General features: G+C 41.0%; 1 protein-coding gene across 3 annotated transcripts in view; it reads right to left on the bottom strand.

The window, feature by feature from the left end:
* The window catches only part of WDR7 (WD repeat domain 7), a 349,222-nt gene extending 330,810 nt beyond the window's left edge, over positions 1-18,412 (bottom strand). For all 3 annotated transcript variants that reach the window (XM_045021793.1, XR_006580538.1, XR_006580539.1), the window contains exon 1: positions 18,246-18,412. The gene's annotated coding sequence lies outside the window, so the exon portion shown is untranslated. The remainder of the gene's footprint in view (positions 1-18,245) is intronic.
* Between the last annotated feature and the right edge of the window lie 1,972 nt (positions 18,413-20,384).

Raw genomic sequence — 20,384 nt, 5'->3', positions numbered from 1 at the left:
ATTACCTAATGCCAATTTATTATAGTGTGTCCAAAGTTTAATATTTTATTAGTGTGCTGAGTACATGCTAACACACCTCATCGGGACAAAAAAATTGATTTCCTGATACTGCAAATCAGATGTTTGTTGTTGTTAATGCTGCCCCTTCACTTCTCCCCTCCCCACCTCACATCATAGTTTTAGAGGGTACAAAAGGCTCTGGTATTCGAATTCTAACCATTAAAAACATAACTAGAATGAATGACAGAAGATTACCTTTGTGCTCACAAATATATTTTTTCCTTAGCACTCTAAAAAGTTTATCCATCATTTATGTGATGTTTTTATATTTACTTTGACAGTGTTTATAATATATGAATCAGACATAGTGAAAGTCTGCTTATGTGGAGCTTGTCAATTTGATTCCAATAACTTCTGTTTACATCAATCCTCTGCTATCTAAATTACATATCTCCCCTTTGGCATGGAACATGTTTATGCCAATCAAGCATGAGGAAATCTGTACAGAGTAAAAGTAAACTATATACACAAGATTTTCCATCACTTTCCAACTAACTTGCTTAGCTTAAATTACTTTAGTAATGACTTTTATGATGTATTTTGCATGTAATAAATAAAAATGTTGAAACTTAAATTACACCTGCATCATTTTATAAGGTGCCAGAGTCCAGTTTATAAAAGCATCCACAGAAAGATCCATTTTATCTCCTTTTATTTACTAACAATTCATAAAAGTGTAACAAACAGGACACAGTCTCTCATACATCTCTCATTTTGGAATCAAATGTACTTGTGTGAGGGCTTGGCTACACTTGCGAGTTAGAACACATTAAAGCAGCTCCACGCGCCCTAACTCATGACCCATCCACACTGGCAAGTCACCGACTCCATGGCTAGAGCGCTCCTAGTAATCCACCTTGGCGAGAAGCATAACGCTTGATGCGCCTTGGGTGAAATACCCGGGCGTCGGTGTGAATGAGGTGTTGCATTACTACGCTCTGATCGGCCTCTGGAAACGTCCCATAATCCCCTTAAGTAAAGTGGTCACTCTTGTCATTGGAATCGCTGCAGGAATGCAGATAACAAAGCAAACCATTACTGTGGAATGCTATGTGTGAGAGAGAGGTGGGGGGAGGGGGGTATGCTGCTGTCTGAACTTACAAGACAGTGTGCTGACATGTTCTCAGCCCCCCAAAAACCCACTCTCTCTCTCCCCACATACACATAACACACTTCCTGTCACACTCCACCCCACCCCCATTGAAAAGCATGTTGCAGCCACTTGCATGCTGGGATAGCTACCACAATGCACTGCTCTCTGTGGCCGCTGCCAGTGCCGCAAATGTGGCCACGCCTGTGCGCTTGCAGCTGTCAGTGTGGACAGACTGCAACGCTTCTCTACTGCGCTCTACGAAGGCTGGTTTAACTCAAAGCGCTCTACATTTGCAAGTGTAGCTATGCCCTAAGTCACAACACTATGTCACAATTCAAAACTGAAACGGCTAAATATCTGAGTATAGAGTGAGAGTGGTGTGGAGAAAAGGGCTGTGCTAGAAGGTGGAAAGGCCATTCCTCCTGCATACTGTTCTGTATATGTGCATGACACTTTATGGAGAATTAAAAACACCGTATCTCCTAGGACCTTAAAAATTAGTTTGTAGAGCGCAGTAGAGAAGCGCTGCAGTCTGTCCACACTGACAGCTGCAAGCTCACAGGCATGGCCACATTTTATATATATATATATATATATATATATATATATATAAAACATAGCAAGGGATGACAACCAAGCATGGTGATATGAAAGGAAAAGGTGAAAGATGTGTCTTGAGTTCCTTGTTAAAACAAAAATACATTTAATGTTAAAATTTTGAATCGGTGACCAGAGTAGAGACAGCACAGAAGCAAGTGATAGAAGACATGTGGTACTTTTTTACAGCAATCAACAGCCCTTAAACCTGATGCTCTCTAGCTCCATATCTGTAGTAAGCAGTAAATTAGTGACTGACACAGGCTTGGTATTTTATCCCGTGCAACATTTGTTTGGAGTTTCAAGTCAGATTTTACCTTCCCGAATTTCTCGCTCATTTAAGGTAAATAACTTCAAACTGCTAGAAAGGAAACCTGCTAAATGCAACAAATAACCCCCTAAAACAGAAATATTTAAAAACTAAATTATCTACTACAGGGGTTGGGATGAGATAGACTGCTACATCTGCATCTCCTGGAAGACACTATGCTGGATATGTTTAAGACAGATCCAAGCCATACCAGGAGCCAAAATATTTTTGAAATCAAAAGTATCCCCATGGCCAGTTCTAAAGAAGCTGGGACACTTACAGTAGTAACTATATTGATAACCTTCTGTATCAGAATCAATTTTTATTGAAGTGGTATCTAAGAACCACATACAGTGATCAGAGTTCCATTCTACTGGGCACTGTACAAATACAGTCCCAGCCACAAAGAGCTCACTAGCTAATGACTTAATTATAAGGCTGGGTCTACACTACCACTTTCAGCGCTAAAACTTTAGTCATTCAGAGGTGTGAAAAACCACCCCCTGAACAACAAAATTTTAGCGCTGAAAAGCGCCAGCACAGGCAGCGCTTTATCGCCCCTCATTCAGGGTGGTTATTTTTTAATCACCGGGAGAGCTCTCCCCTGGCAATAAAGTGCGACTGCTGCGGCCACGCTGTAACTTGGGCAGTGTAGACATACCCTAACTATTCCTTCAGCTTCCTCCACCACAAGTATCTTTTAGCATGTTACCAGAGCTCAGATTCCAACTAAACTACAAAGTAATTGACTTAGGTCTGGTCTATGCTTAAAATGCTGAAGCTGTGCCACTGTAGCAGTTCAGTGAATACACTACCTACACCTATGGGAGGGATTCTCCCATCAGCGTCTGTAATCTCCGAGAGGCAGTAGCTATGTTGACAGAAGAAGCCCTCCCATCTACACAGTGCTCTATATACTGGGAATTAAGATGATATTACTGCGTCACTCAGGAGTGTGGACCTTCCAAAACCCCAAGCAATGTAGTTACACCATCATAAGTTGCTAGGGTAGACCAAGCCAGAAAAGCAGTCGGAGTAAAGCTGATGCAGTCAAATTCAGACAGAACCTAAGTAAGGAAATCTTGCACTACTCCTACATGTGCACTACAGAAAAGAGCTTTGTGAACACACGTGACAAAGTCAGTCTGTAATATGGAACTAAAAAGGCATTCTGCAAATTAAGGCAAAAAAAACAAACAAAAAAAACCACACCTCCCACTTTGCTTCTAAAATGACAAAATTAAAAAAAAATTGCTCAAATAGAGAAGTTAGTCCATAGAGAATTTTATCCTCAATCCCATCTGCAAGCATATTTCTTGAGGTTTATTGTCTTTCTCCTCTTAATTATTCCCACTGAACCAAATTCAGAACTGGCTGGGCACTGTGGCTTGTGTCTGTAATCCCAATTACTTGGGAAGCTTGGGGTCACCAGGTTGCCTAAGAAGGGGTGAAACCTGCCCAGGTCAGAAACAGAGCAGGTCAAAACTCCTGTGACAATCGTATGAGGAAAGAAAGATTAATAAGACTGAGACTTTTCAGGTTGAAAGAGAGATGACTAAAGGGGGACATGATAGTGGTCTATAAAATCACTACTGGTGTGGCCAAAGTAAATAAGTAAGTGTTATTTACTCCTTCTCAGAACACAAGAACTAGGGACCACCACATGAAATTAATAGACAGCAGGTTTAAAACAAACAAAAGGAAGTATTTTTTCACACAACGCACAGTCAACCTGTGGAACTCCTTGCCAGAGGATGTTGTGAATGCCAAGACTGTAACAGAGTTCAAAAAAGAACTAGATAAATTCATGGAGGATTGATCCATCAATGGCCATTAGCCAGGATGGGCAGGGATGGTTTCCCTAGCCTCTGTTAGCCAGAAGCTGGGAATGGGCAGCAGGTGATGGATCACTTGATGATTACCTGTTCTGTTCATTCCCTCTGAGGAACCTGGCATTGGCCACTGTCGAAAGACAGGATACTGGGCTAGATGGACCTTTGATCTGACCCAGTATGGCCGTTCTTATGTTCGAATTTGGCCTTTTGTCTCGTCCCCCAAAATCCTGGCTTTTATACCATCTCTGTGTTTAGAATCACCTTTCGTATGCCAAGTAACCTTCCCTATTCAAAACATTTGTTTCCTTCAGCTTTCCTACATTACATTAAGCTCATCTTGGCCTTCAACCTCTCTTGGCTTAACAGTGCTATCCCAATAACAAACTGAAGTTACCATGCAAATGCTTCAGAGAGGAAACTTTGGGTGTGTTTTGCAAAGTGTTGTCTACTGTTATTTAACACCATAAATAACGCACGCAGCCAGCGAGGCCCAATACAATAATGTAGCATATTTTTAATGGATAATGTGCTATGGGTAGAATTTTTAATATACAGAAACACAGAAAACAGTGAGAATAGCATGGTTTTGGAAAATTACGGAAGAATACATCATAGCTACCAAGTGGCAAACATCCGTAAAGCAGCAGAGATACTAATTTTTTTCCACAAAGCCCAAGCCAAGTGAGTAACATGAGTTGTCACTTACTGTGGAAGATCAATTTGTGGCAGGCTGTGTCTTGTGTTTGATTAGACTACATTTATAAAGAATTATGATTTAACAAACAAGAATAGTGTAGAACCAAGGTAGATAGTGGTAACTACAATACTGATCAAATTACATCAGAATGAGTTTCTGTAGCAACATGCCAGAAAAATTATTGTTGATTGTTATGCAATGCCAGATCAATTGTTCCCTTCCTGACTGCTCCCAATAACTGAATTGTAACAGAGGCAAGAAAAAATAATTGAAAAACCCATCTACGGTTACCTTCTAATCAGAGCAGTACATTGTTAAAGAGTTGTGATATTTCATAAATAGTTTAGATAAAACCATATTAGCAAAACTTTTTTGTTAATAAAGTAGATTTTCAAAGCAACAGACAAAAATTTCAACCATAACTGTATCTAAACTAAAGAAAAAATGGTGCATGTGTGCACCTATGCCAAGGTAATAAAAATTGCATATCATAGTCCAATAAAAGATATTACCTCACCCACCCTGTTTCGCTGATATCTTGGGACCAACATGGCTACAATACTAAATAAATCATAATCCTGACCATACAAGAATGCTTTGTAAATTAGTGGAATGGCTTTAAAAAGTGCAGACAGCAAGGTCTTTTCAAGGCTTAGTGTTTATAAGAAGAAAGAGTTTATCAGCAACAGAAGAGAAAAAGTTAGCATGGGACTTTCTCCAGTCCTACAATATCTAGACTAGAGCCTCAATTTCCTGAAGTGCTCTTCCTTATCTGCCTCCCAAAAATTCAGTCCTCCAACCATAGCACTTGTATAAAGGGTCTGGAAAGATGAGCTAGAGTTAATCCTGAAAGCAAAATATTAACCTTGCACTCTCGTACATACAAACATATGTGCCATTCCTTTCACCTCTATGATTAGTAAAAATATGGTCTCAATAACAAATACTAAAACTATTTATTTCACTACAATAACCCAGCATCCGTATTTGTTAATGACAATAAGTGATGCCTCACTGGGAATGTAATCTAACAGTTTATAGTTTTGGAGAAAAAAGACAAAATGGCACTCCATTACTAAATACATAGAATAGTGACAATCTAAGAAACTAGTACAAATCTTAATAAGCACTATGGAAAATACTTTGCACACATGCCTGCCTTTTTATTTCCTACTGCTTATATTCCAGGAAACTAACAGTAGCACATTCTTAATTTGTAATAACTCAATTTTACATCACCTTCCAGATGCAAATGCCAATATTTTCAAAGCTAATGCAGTTGTTTCTCTATTAAAACACAAGCTTCATTTCTTCTCCTCTGCAATTTTTCCACACAAGTCAAAGTTAAGTGTTTTAATCAACTAATTTATAAAACTTTTAACTGACCTACATTACATATTAAATACGATTTTCACAAGTCTCAAGGTTTCAGAAAAATATTCACAAACACATACAAAAGTCTTAGAACATTTTCACATCCAAACTCCCCAACTAGTCAAAAACAAACAAAGGAAATAACCTGCAAAATGTAGGAAATTTCTTGAAAAATATAGGCATAAACAGCAAAATAAAATGTGTCTATTTTTATACTTATACTGGAAAAGGTATTTAAATTTCAGAACTTTGTACCTAAACACAACACTGCAAACTCTCAGACTGTTTAAGATGAAGTCCTTTAAAAAAAAAAAGAAAAACAGATCATTCTCCATAACTACCTGTTTTCCTCTAGCTTTTTATTATGGTATCTCAATGCCTTCATTAAAAACTTCATTTTCAGGAAATACCACCTGCTCATGTTAACAGATGAACAAGTTGGGCTACAATGGATACAGCTTCTATCATTACTGAATACCAAATACATCTCTTGTTCAAAAAAAAAACAAAAAAAAAAAACACCATTTAATGTTAGTAAGCAATCAATATTTTTATACCAATGAACAGCAAGCTACAGTAGCAGACAAACGTATCTACTAACAAATGATCAAAAAGCAGAAGGGAATGAATAATTACATAATGCAATATCACATGTTAGTTGTCAGTACTACTTCTCTGGAGGATGCTGGAAATTTTGTGGAGGATGTGCAGTGTGGCATTAAAGTTAGATGCCTAAAAGTAAGCTGTATCTCTTCCAGGCTAAAGGTTTCTTTGCATAACATTTGGCAAAATTAATCCAAATTAACTACAGGTGTAAATTAAAGGTAGATTAGTTAAACTGAATTAAACCCCTTAGTGGACACACTCATTCAAAATTAAAGTAGCCTAACTTCAATGTACCTTATTCACTGAATTTTTGGTTTAGCTTAATTCAAAATTAAAGTGGCCTTAATTTGGTTTAGTTTAATTAACTGAATTAAGAGAGGATGAATTACATTCCAGTAACTTTAAAATTGCCAAAGACCTACTGGAAAAAAATAAACCAGAAAAATCTGATATATTTAACCTACTTTGCAGTTCACCTTCAAATCACCACTCTCAAGTGTAAGAGAGAGAGAGAGAGAGAGAGAGAGAGAGAGAGAGAGAGAGAGAGAGAGAGAGAGAGAGAGAGAGAGAGAGAGTGTGTGTGTGTGTGTGTGTGTGTGTGTGTGTGTGTGTGTGTGTGTGTGTGTGTGAGAGAGAGAGAGAGCGAGAAACAGAATTATGTGGAGGGCAGTGTGAGGGAAGAATTGGTGTTTGAGTTGGGAGAGGCCTGTGTAAGGGAGAAGCAAAGGAAGAGGATCTTTACTCTGATGAATCATAAGAAACTTCTCAAGTGTGGAGTGCCACACCCCTTCCTTCTGCCCCCACCTCTCCCATCCCCAACCCTTTTCCCTCTTGCATACTTCCCTTTGCTTCCCCCCACCAATGTCTCCAGGCACGCCTCTCCTCCTGGCACTCTGTACAATCCTGCTACTTGCCACGCATCTCTCCAAAACCCACTCAGCCCATCATGTCCCCTTTGGGTCTATCAGCCTTCTGTTCCCCATCGTACACAAACCCTCACTCTCCCTCTCATGCTCCATCTCTTCCTGATGGTCCACCCTCTATGACCTGCTGCCCACCTGCCTCACCCGGGTGAATGCAGAATACAGCTATCTAGAAAAAACGTCAAGAGAAAGTGATTTTTTTTTAAATTGTCTTTATCCATAACTCAAGTATCCGATGGATCTGCACATTTCCACTAACTAATCTTTGCATAGCTCAAACGTTCATCCTGAATAAGAGAAATAACTGTGTATGTTTAATTAAGTAACTATGTCCAAAGTATTATGAGAAGTGTGTGTAAGGGTATGTCTACATTGCAATTAAAAACCCAGGCTCAGGGGGCTTGGGCTAAGGGGCTGTTTAACTGCAGTGTAGCCGCTGGAGCTGGGAGGATCCCAGAACTTGAGCTGCAGACCGACTCCGAATGTCTACACCACAATTAAACAGCCCTTTAGCCTGAGCCCTGTGAGCGTGAGTCAGCTGGCACAGGCCAACCTTGGGTTTTAATTACTGTGTCAACATACCCTAAGTAGGTAAGTGAAGTTTGGAATTTATGGCAACTGTGGTTGCTATGTATGGCGAGCCTAAAGAAAAGTGTGAAAAACAAACATTTTTAAAAGGGAGTTTTGCAAAAAAGTCAGTAAACACTTAAGGGGAAAAAAAGACACATGAAATCCAGTTGTCCTCTTGAGTGTTCAATCACTGAAGCGTGGAAAACAGGTCTTTCAGTCCTGGTTAGCTACACGTGACAGGCTCAATGCCGTCTTAAGTAGGAGCAGTTACTGATGTTTCCATAATATACACAAATATTTTGCACACACATTTATTAACAGAGTTTCAATTCTGTTTTCTATAGTAAAAGAAAACTGATAAAATCATCGGTGTTAGCAGCTCAGGATTTAAGAGCATCCCTGCCACAAACTAATATGCACACACAAAAGAGTCTTATATTACCAAGTTTACGTTCAAATTTAGTCAGTGAGAAAGCGATTCCTTAAATTATAAGAGTGTCCAAAATGTCAGATAATCATATTAAATAAATCCAATGTTTTTAAAACATTTTTACTACGCATTCTGCAGTTGGAAAAAATCACTACTAAGTAACAAATTTTAAACTTAAAGGAGGGTCAAAATTTATGAGCTTAAATGCATTAATCTGGCAAATTATTTCAAATTACTTTCTGATGCGCAATTTATGACTGAATGTTGGAAAGAAAGATAGAAATTTAACCCAGATCATATCTATTTGAGCATAGTTACTGTAATCCATGCATTTCCTAAACAAGGCGTGCTCCTTGAAATTTCGGATTAAAAAAAATCTTATATAAACCTCTTTTATTGAAGCCAGAGTCCTCTCTAAACTAAATTGCATTTTCATTCTTAACAAGATATATCAAGTGGATCAATTGAGTCTAGAGGCCTCTCATCAGAAAACCAAAGAACAAGGTTGAGAATTTTAAGAAACTGGATATTTATGACTGAACTCAAGCATGGGACACTTTAATTTACTATTTTACACATCAGGTGATATAAATTACCAAGCAAGTTAGTATACTATAGAATAATTAAGAACATTATCTGAGCAAGATGCTTCAGCATAAGAAATCTAAGTTGAGTTAAAAGCCTATCCTTAATGAGTCCATCACTCTTCCCCATGTCTCAAGCATGTAAGCTACAGAACTTAATATGACACTTAATATGCAGTTTCGATTTTCAAATTTTGCACATGCTTTTAAGTCCTTCAATTGAAAAACAAACTAGGGAAGTGTGGTATAGATGAAATTTTTAAAGGGTGGGTGCACAAGTGGTTGAAAAACAGTATTCAACCATTGTTTCCCCATTGTCAAATGGGGAGAACGCATCTAGTAGGGTACCGCAGGATCAGTCCTGGGTAATACTATTCAATATTTTCATTAAGGACTCAGATAATGGAATGGACAGCATGCTTACAAAATCTGTGGATGGGATCAAGCTGAGAGGGACTGTAAACACTTTGGAGGACAGGACCAGAATTCAAACTCACCTTGATAAATTTGAGAATCGGTCTGAAATCAACAAGATGAAATTAAATAAAGATAAACATAAAGAATTACACTTACAAGGAAAAATCAAATGCACAAATACAAAATGGAAAAGAACTGACTGTACAGTTGTACCACAGAAAAGGATCTGGGGGTTATAGTGGATCACAAATTGAATATGAGCTAACAATGTGATGCAGTCACGAAAAAGGCTAATACACTCCAGAGAGAGTATTAACATAAGCGTTATAGGTAAGACATGGGAGGTAATTATCCTGCTCTATTCAGCAATGGCAAGGCTTCAGCTGGAGTAGTATGACCAGTTTTGGGCACTATACTTTAGGAAATATGTAGTTGAATTGGGGAGAGCTCAGAGGAGGTCAACAAAAATGATAAAAGATTTAGAAAACCAACCTATGAAGAAAGGTTAAAAAGTTGGACATACTTAGTCTTAAGAAAAGACGACTGAAGAGGGACCTAAGAACAGTCTTCAAATGTATCAAATGTTACAAAAAGGACAATGATCAATTGGTCTCCAGGTTTGCTGAAGGTCGGACTGGGAAGAATTGGCTTAATCTACAGTAAGGGAGATTTTGGTTACATATGGGGAAAAAAATTAAGTACAGGAATAGGGTCCCAATGGAGGTTGCGGAATCCTAATGATTGAAGGTTTTTTAAGAACAGGTTTGACAAACACCTGTCAGGGATGGTCTAGACTCTAGGCTTACCTGGTCCTGCTTCAGTGCAGGGGATGGACTAGATCACCTGCTAACATCTCTCCCAGCACTAAATTTCTATGATCCTATGATACAGCATTATCATGGCTTGAAAAATCCACTCACCAATTTGCCTGGTATGAGTGACATCACCCTCTGTAGAATCTAAGTTTGCATTTAAAATAAAATTAGTTCCTAATCCTTACTATTGTGAAGATAACTTTCTGAACATGAATCAAGCACAAACGGATATGAATCCTGCGTGTGCAAAAAGCTACTGGGCCTTTGCTACTACTCAAGACTTCTCCAAGCTGCAGCAGAACTTTCAGTGTAGACAGTCTGTTCAGACAAAACTTTGGTACTGGAGCTGTTCACCATAGAAGAGAACCTAAATTGTATGCTGAGGAGGGGTACATTTCTGAGACACCAAACAGAAGTACACCCAAACAAAAATTAAGCCATGATAGGAATCGCAGCAGCTAGATAGGAGGGGGTTTTCTCACCAGTGCTTTGCCTCTGGACAGCAACACCCACCATCTTCGGTGCCAGTCATTAAATCTCCTTGCTAATCCTCTGCATATTTACTCCTGAGGGCATTCTGTGCAAAAAAATTAAAAACTCTCCGCCAAAAAAATTTAAATTCTGTGCACAATATTTTAAAATTCTGCAAATTTAATTTGTCAAATAAATGTGGAGGCTCCAGCATGGCAGTGGGGAGCACAGAGGTGGGAGATCACTGTGCAGCTCCCCTGCCCCCCAGGACATGGACTCAGTGGTGAGGCTGCACCCAACCCTGACAGTACAAGGACCGGGCCTACTCCAGAAACACCCCAGGGTTCTGCCCCTCCATGCCAGGTGCGGGAGGCAGACTCAGCAAGGCAGGATCCAAATGTGGAGGGGCTTAGTGTTGAGTGATCCAAGTGTAAGTTGAGAGACTTCTGTATGCAGGCAGTTCAGTGAAGAATCCGGGTGCGGAGGGGATGTGGATGCACAGGGGCTTGTTGGGGGGTTCTGGGTGCAATGGTAATGGGACTCTGCAGGGGGATCCAGGTGAAGGTAGTTGGGGCTCAGTGGGGGCGAAGGGGCTTAGTGGGGGGTCCAGATGCTGGGGGGAGTGGAGCTCACTGGGGATCCAGGTACAACTGGTTGGGTCTTGGTGGGGTGGGGATCTGGGTGTGGGTGGCTCCTTGGGGTTGTGGGGCTCATCAGGGGGGTTCTGAGTGCAGGGGGGTGAGGCTTGGCAGGAGGGTCTGGATGCTTGGGGGTAAGGCAGACGGGGGAGCAGCTCCCTGTACAGAGATCCCTCCCCCCACAGCTGAGGAACAATAGGTGGAGGAAGCGGGAGGAAGGAGGGGAGGAGTTTGCAGCTGGGGGAGAAATCTGGAGGTGGGATCTGACCCGGCCCCGGATGTCGTGCAGGGAAAGAGGAAGTCCCGTCCTCCCCGGGCCAGCCCAGACTAGCAGCCGAGCTGGGTGCAGGGTAGGAACCACCGCCAGGGTCTTCCCCAATCCCACTTCCTGCCCCACAGTGATTTACCTCTCTGCCGGCTGCCCTGGGCACTCGAAACATACTGCTGGGGAGGGTCACATGACCGCTCTTGTGGCTCCCCAGTCAGAAAACCATTTTTCTACGGGGAAGCAAATACATCTGCAGGGGACATCAATAATGCACATGCACAGTGGTGCAGAATTCCCCCAGGAGTACATATTAGATGATGGTAATATTTCCATTCCCTGGATGCAAACAGGAAGAGAGATGTGTTTAAGATTGGACATCTAGATATGGATGTACATGTCTGTGACAAATTATCGGAAAGGTGACTAGGATATGTTTTTAAAAAGTACTGTATTGCAAGAGATTTTAAAATTAAATAGAAAGTTTGTTGACAATGTTACAACTAAAAGTATGCATGATTTATTTATTTTAAATGACAGGAGGCCTAACTAGTTGTTTTGGGAGTGTTGAAGCACAGGAATCTTTCACTATTTTAGCAGGCTTAATCCATGAGTTAATTTTAAAAATAATTAGTCTTGGCTAGGAACTCAACACCAACATACTAGGCTCAGTTCTTCTACAAAAAGGAAAATATTTTAAGTTTATTCTACATGCTTATACTAAATAACAACTTCCATGCTGTCTTGGGCACAGTGCGCCCATACCTTCTAAAGTCTACACTACAGTAGAACTCACCATAATCTGAAATATCACAAGACAGATCTGGTTAACAGAAAAGCAAAATGAAATACATATGGGGGTTCAGTGTCAGTTTCCACAATTCGAAATGGGGCTATAATGATAAACTCTCTTTATTGGAATGCTTTTCGTAAATCTGTTATAAGGCTTAATTGTAAATGTCACTAAAATCCTTGTATTAAAGCTGCTGTGGAAGTAAAAGACATTAGTATTATTGTCTGAAAACCCAAAATTCAGTTCACAGATCAGTACTGATGTCATGGGTGGTGGTCATCGCTGTATTTTTGTGATATCAAATCTAAAATAGGCATATTTGAATTCCACTGACAATGTAGAAACAAAAGTATGAGTTTTCTAAATAGAGAAGAATACAATTGGTAGAGAATGTAATGTTTTCTTTCTAGTCCTTCTAATTTATATTGCACTAATATGCAGATGACACACATTTTAAAATACATACATTTACTTGACAACTGTAATGTTTCTTTTTGGAGCTGTTATAGTCTGAGACCATATTTGATTTACAAACACTTCAGTTCACAGTTTGTTTGTGATAAATCATACTGGCATCAGCACTGACCCCCAAGAACCATGCCAAAAGTGTATGCTTTTAAAAGCAAAAACAATAATTTGCCCAATGTCACACAGAAAGTCACACAGATGTCTTGACTCCCAGGGCTGTTTTCACCACTAGATGATGCCACCCGCACATGCTGGTGGTTCAGTAAATACAGTCATTACCAATCAATGTGTTAGTTGTAACTCAAATGTTTCTAAAGTTTCTCAGCAGTTACAGAATACATTTGCATTCAGTCAAACCCAGCAACCACTTCCATCAGCACCATGTTGGTTTCAGAGGCTTTCTTGGTACAGATATTATTAGGGTCAAAGACCAACAAATTCCAAAACGTGTTTACTGAGGAATGCTGCTACATGGCCAGCAATCATGTGGTCACCAAAAACTTCCATGGCACAATAAGATCACCTGTGATGAACATAAGTAGAATATCCAGGCAGGTCACATTAAGGACTTGGGTGGCAATTGATCAGCAAGGAGGCAACATCCCTTTGGGATTTGCCATGATGATGATGATTTAAATTCAGCTTTATCTAATTTAAATCCCACTAGATGCTTTCCTTGCCTATTATTAAAATGAAAGGAAGAAAATTATATATTTTATACGTATCCAAATAAATAACTAAAAAAGTGTCAGTGAGGGAAATGCCTTTGAATCACCACAATAAATACAGTTTTAAAGTGCATACGTTGCATTATACTAAGTACAATAAAATGATTTTGAAGACAGATCTTTCATTCTGACACCTATCACAGACTGTTACTATCATCTGGGTTGACAGGTGGTAAGTGTAGAACATTCTACCAGAATAGAGAATGACAATTATTCCCTTGTACTTTATCCACTCAACGTATTGAATTGAAAACAACAGCTACATGATTTCAATACTGTTTTAAGATGTACAGATTCATAGACAAAATACAAGTGAAGAAAACACTGCAAGAATCCAAATTCTTTTTAGGCAGTTTTTCATTACATTCCAACTAAAAATCCATTTCTTTACAACATTATAGCACAATCAAGAAGTGAATTTCTTCTTGTGCTGGCACAGCAGGATATTACTTACATGCAGGAAGTCAGCAAGCAGACCTCGCAAAAAGATATTCAGGTTGGCAAGTTTTAATGAAACTTCCCCCTCCCCCCACACAGAGAGAGAAAGGAACTGAAGAGAACAGTTAACAGCTAGTGAGTTAAACTGTAAATGTATTCATTTTACAATGCTCAATTCTGGACATCTGATGACAAAAAATTAAAGCAGCTGTCAAGAGGACTTGATGTATCTATGGACTAACAACAGGATACAAAGACTTTCACTCCAAACCCCTAATCCTGCTAACTCGTGCAGATGCTTAACCATGAGTAGGCCAACTGAAGTCAATGGGACTGGTTGTGGTAGCAAGGTTAAGAACATGCAGAAATGTTTGCAGGATCAGGTCCCACGTCACTATTTTGAACTTGGCCCAAGTTGGTAGGCTGTGTAGGGGATCACAAACTGAGTAGATGGTTTCAATCCAAGTACTATGCATGGGTATCTATACAATGATTGCAACCTGGCTGTCAGTCTCATCGGGCTGACCAAACGTTAAATTGGCCTGGAAAATTACCCTAAAGGTAAAAGAGTAATTAATCTTAGTGGTACACCTGAGACGAGACACTCAAATATACAGCAATGGGTACAGTATAAACTCTTAGTGTGGTGTACCTTCATTAATTCTAACCATTTCAGAAAAGTCTGAAATATCTGTGGAACATTAATAAAATCATAGTCAGCAAAATGAATATGAATTACCTCATACTGGGAAGGCAACTATTCTATTCTAGGTGTCATGAATTTAAAGCTCCACTCCATCACACTTGGATGCACTTAAATTTTATGTGCGAGTGGTCCTGTTGAGTATACGCATTAAGTTTTTCCAGGATCCAGCCTCTTTTCTTTTTTTTAAAGAAAACTATACAGAATGCATGAAAGTTAACTACCTTTACTCATTTAAATGATAAATTTTGTCTTAACCTTGGAATTAAATTCATCTACAAGTACTACATATCTAAAAGGGCCAAGGTTTGAAGTTTTCAATAGATAGAGAGACAGATAGATAGAGTGAAGTCTATCTATCTGTCAATTCTCAAATGCCACTCTGGGTCATCTGTCTGTCTTAGCTACCTGTTGCATCATATCATAAACCTATGGTGTGAGCTCTCTAGGGCAGGGACTGTCTTCTTGTTACTTGTTTCTATAGCCCTAATACAATGGGTCTCATGTACTACAAATAAAGATATTACTTCGCTAAACACTATTGCCAAACAAATACCAAATCAATAATAAATAAGCAGACGTTCTAAAATTAGGACTTTACTGGCTTGCAAAATATTCACAAAATATTACCAGCCCAGACACAAGATCTACACCTTAAACTTTAATCATGATAGCAATGATAATGAAAAAGATGGATATTTAACTCACCCCAGCTGAGTGAGTGAATAGAATTATTAAAGTCATACATGTGCAGATTATGATTTTTAACAATACAAATATGAGACTCAGGCTGAACATACCTTCTACGGTTGCTTATATGAGAAGATGAATTATTTCTAGTTTCTCACTTTATAAAATCACTTACATAGCATTAATTTTAGCCAGCTTTTAAAAGCATTTCATTTCTGTAATGAAGGGTTTTTTCCTTAATGATGACTTTAAAAATCTCACTTTCGTTTTTTCTCAAAAAAACCTTCCTCATTTAAGCTGTCACATGACGTACAAGTTACTCAAGGCAGTTATGAAAATAGATTTAAAACTCCTTGCTATTTCCTAAGATTATCTTGCCTTCTATTATGAAAGGAATTACATAAAACAATAGGGATCATGTTATGATGACTTTTCTTGTACAACTCATACAAGTTTCCTTAATCAGGAGTTATTTTTAAAGCTACTAATTTCTTAGAGAACTTCCCAGAACTTAGAAGTCAAATGGTGCTGTACCATATAAGTCACCCTATACTCAGGTTTCAGAGTAGCAGCTATGTTAGTCTGTATCTATACTGTACCCTATACTGTTATCTATAGTGTCTTAATGTACATGGGTGTATTACAAAAACATATGATGACAATTATCATCATCTTTCTTTCTGTCCTGAATCTTGTGGAAGGAGAAAGAAGGGGAGATTCCCTCTATTCATGAGTGATATCTAAAGCTATCAGCAATTCTTAAAACAAGATCACAACAACATTAATTGACCAAAAAGTGCCACCATAACTCAGTGTACTGAATTCATTTAATCGCTAACCTAGTCAGAGCCAGTGCTGCTGTAGCAAGATCTATACTCCAAGGTTCTGATCTTGCAGAGTTATACAAGTGCTTAACTTTATGAACTTCAGGAGTCCTGTTTACTTCAGTTGGGCTACTTACCTGCACAAGTTAAGCATGTGCATAAATCTTCACAGGAATAGATCCTAAGACTGTAAATAAGTCACCATCATTTGCAGTCACCCTCACGTTCATATTCCTGCCCTAATACACAGGGAAATTCCTCCCATGAGGAAAAAATTCTAAAAGAGAAAATAGGCCTCAATCCTGCAATGAGCTCTGTGTTGGCTGACATCTGTACCTACATGAAGTGTCATGTAAATCCACCAAGTGGTATGTGGGTGTAAGCATCTGCTTTCACAACAATAGTAAATTGAGGAAAACAATGGCTATGAAATCCTGAAATCTGGATGGAGAGGAATGAGTTCCTGACTGGTATCAAGGCACTACCAAAAGTTACTAATTCCTAAAGACTACCCTGTAACAGGGGATTTGCTTTAAATGAGCAATAGGTGCCATCATACCCCAATTAACTGATTCTATAATTAGGGCCCAACCAAATTCATGGCAGTGAAAAACTTCACAGACCATGAAATCTGATCTCCCCTGTGAAATCTGGCACCTAGTCAGGGGCTCCTACCCTATGCAGGGCTCCAGCTGCTAGTCCCAGCTGGGGATGGGGAGGGACAAGACTTCCTCTTCCCCTGAAGGGGCTTCTCCTGGGATGGGTCAGACCCACCTCCAGGATTTCCCCCAGCTGCAGGAAGCTCCACAGTTCGAGCTGTCACCTCTACCCCCATGACCCAGGAGACTGCTGGGAAAACCAGACATATGGTAATCCGGCCCTCCCATACCCTGCAATCCTCACTTCTGCGCTGCTGGGGGAGGTGGTATTGGCTTTAGAGCTGGGCTCTCAGTCAGCAGCCTCTCTCTCTGGTGGCCCAGCTCTGAAGGCAGCGCTCCTGCCAGCAGCGGGGCAGAAGTACAGGTGGCAATCCCATGACCCATCTACAATAGCCTTGCAACCGCCACACTCTGCCTGCCTTTTGGGTCGGGACTCCCAGGGTTAGTAAATGGTGAAATTTCAGGTGTAAACTGAAAACCTGAAATTGACAAATTTTAAAAACCCCTGGCCCTGAAACTGACCAAAATGGAATTTGGTATGGTGCCATCTATAATACTTGTGGTGATGGAGAGTGTCCACAACTCAAATAAAACCTGGTACTACTGTAACATATGTCTCACCTCCACAGGCATTATGTTCCAATAGGCAAAAAGAATCCTCCCACCCCCATATTGTGACCACATGTTGTGCCATGATACTCATGGAAACTCACCCCTTATTGAGCCCAATTTCTAAAAGAGCACTATTTCATAAAGGCACATAACTGTTTGGAAAGTGAAAGCTGTAACACAATTAACTGAATTTATACAGTCAGGTGACAGCAATGTGTCAACCAGCCAGATCCTGAACCCCCTGATTGGGGTAATTCCAAGGGGATGTTAGCAAGTGTCTGCCACCCACGCAACCCCCCTGAAATGACCCAGTTGACACCCAGCTGAGTTGCAGGGGGGTGCCAGGCAGCCCCTGTCCCCCACACCTAGCTGGGCTCACGCTAAAGGGGGGCAGGATTGCCAGGCAGAGCCCCAAGGGGACGCAAGCTGCAGGGGGGCAGGCACAGCCCGGCCCCAAGGGGACTCACGCTGCGGGGGGGAGGGGTGGCCAGGCACAGCCCGGCCCCAAGGCAGGACCAAGCCCCGCGCCCCCCGGCGAGGGAGGTCACACCCGGAGAAGGAGACAAAGCCTCCTGCCTAGAAGTGGGGGCGTGGGTCCCCCGTGGGACTAGGACAGTCACCCCTCCCCCGAAGTGAGGCACTTACCTGCACAGGCAAGCCCCGATCTTGCCGCAGTCTGCGGTGCGTGGCCCGGCCCTGGCCCCCGCTCGCGGGGAAGGGGGTACCCAGGGCTCTGCCCCTGCGCCCCACGCTCGGGTGCAGTAAATCAGCTGACAAGCTCTATCCCTCTGCCGTGACTCCTACAGCAAGTGTCGCAAAGCCTCACCGCAGTGACTGACGGCAAGCTGAGGAATGGGCGTAACTATGGAGACCACATCGGCGTGATCCCGCCCCCATTGGTGGACGGGACGGGACGGGAGCCGGGTGGGCGGCGCGTCACGGCTGCAGTGCTGCGGGGGGTGGCTCGGCTTCCAGAGCGCCCTGCGCTGGGGAGGGGGAGAGGCCTGTGGGGCTGTAGTTGCGGGGCCCGGGGGTGCCTTGGGCAGGGGACAATGGCAGTGGCTTTGGAGAGCCCTTTATATTATTTAGTCATTGCAGTCTCACAGCGCCTAGCGCCTACTCACGGGCTGTGCTAAATCAGGGAAAGGCCCTCTTAGTCTCAGCGTATCTAATAGCTGTCATAAACACACAAGTACTTGATAATAGGCTCTTCAGTCTAGCACAGGAAGGTATAACACGCTCTGATGGCTGGAAGTTGAAGCTAGACAACTTCAGACTCGAAATAAGGTGTATAGAATCAAAGCCTTTAAGGTCGGAAGGGACCATTATGGTCGTCTAATCTGACCTCCTGCACAACGCAGGACACAGAATCTCACTCGCCCACTCTTGTATCAAACCCCTAACCTATGTATAATGGTGAGAGTAATTAACTATTAGAATCATAGAATATTAGGGTTGGAAGGGACCTCAGGAGGTCATCTAGTCCAACCCCTTGCTCAAAGCAGGGCCAATCCCCAGATTTTTACCCCAATTCCCCAAATGGCCCCCTCAAGGATTGAACTCACAACCCTGGGTTTAGCAGGCCAATGCTCAAACCACTGAGCTATCCCTCCCCCAAAATAATAATTTATCGAGAGTGGAGGTGGTTTCACCATCACCGGCCATTTTTAAATCACAGCTGGATGTTTTTCTATAACATTAAGACTTCTGGGGAGTGGGGAGGAGAGTTCTATTTCCTTTGTTATACAGGAGATCAGACTTATGTTCACAATGGTCTCTTCTGGCCTTGGAATCTGTGAACTAATAAATATTCCAGAATAACTAATAATTATTCTGCAAGAGCTAGTTCAGTAAATTTTCAAGTGCAGACAAGCTCTAAACACTGGCGAGTTAGTACAGGGTGCCCACCCATGTGAGGAGTACCTACTTTGTGGGTGTTGTAGTTTATCTATGAAGAATATGTGTTTGTTAAAGTACCTATGGGGAAAATACTAAGAGAGTATGATGATAGTACCAAGTAACTTCCCTAACTCAAAAAGAACAGGAGTACTTGTATTTGAGCATAAGCTTTCGTGGGCTACAGCCCATTTCATCGGATGCATGGACTGGAACATACAGCAAGAAGATATTTATACATACAGAGAACATGAAAAGGTGAAAGTAGCCATACCAACTGTAAGATGCCAATCAACATGAGCTATCATCAGCAGTAGAAAAAAAACTTCCCTAACTCAGTTTTTTCAGGGGAATACTTGCTACTTAACAGAGATGCTGTGAGAACTAATAAATTAATCTTTGTAAAAATCTAAAAAGCTACCTTAAAGTTATTTTTATAACCCATAAGACAGTACCTGTAAGAGTACTTAATGACTGTAATTTGAGCATGAAAGAAAACTGGTGGTTGTCACATTCCAGGGTGCAATCCAGACTAGTGAGGGGTTGTCACCACCTGCCCTGCTTCTTTGGGTACTTCACAGTGCTTTGCTGCTGTAGTTCCCAACCTGGGCCGCTCACAAACAGCATGCAGGTCACACCTTGGGTGTCTGTGTATAACTATAGCCCGCCAGAAACCCCCTGGTCACACTCTGGTTTCCACCAGCCTTGGTTACCACTTGCAGAGTGACCCCAACACACTCCCAGTCCTGAATTTTCCCCAAAACATTTGTTCTGCATTGTTCGTCCCTCTCCCAGACAGTTCAAATATTAGAGGTCCCCTTATAAGGGGTCAGTATTCAACAGTTTGCATTTAAGTGGAGGTATTCAGTTCAGTTTAAACGCAACACT

Source organism: Mauremys mutica, chromosome 6 (genome assembly GCF_020497125.1).
Source record: "Mauremys mutica isolate MM-2020 ecotype Southern chromosome 6, ASM2049712v1, whole genome shotgun sequence".
Taxonomy (NCBI): Eukaryota; Metazoa; Chordata; order Testudines; family Geoemydidae; genus Mauremys; species Mauremys mutica.
The sequence above is the reverse complement of the archived record's forward strand: the minus strand, read 5'-3'. Positions and strand labels throughout refer to the sequence as shown.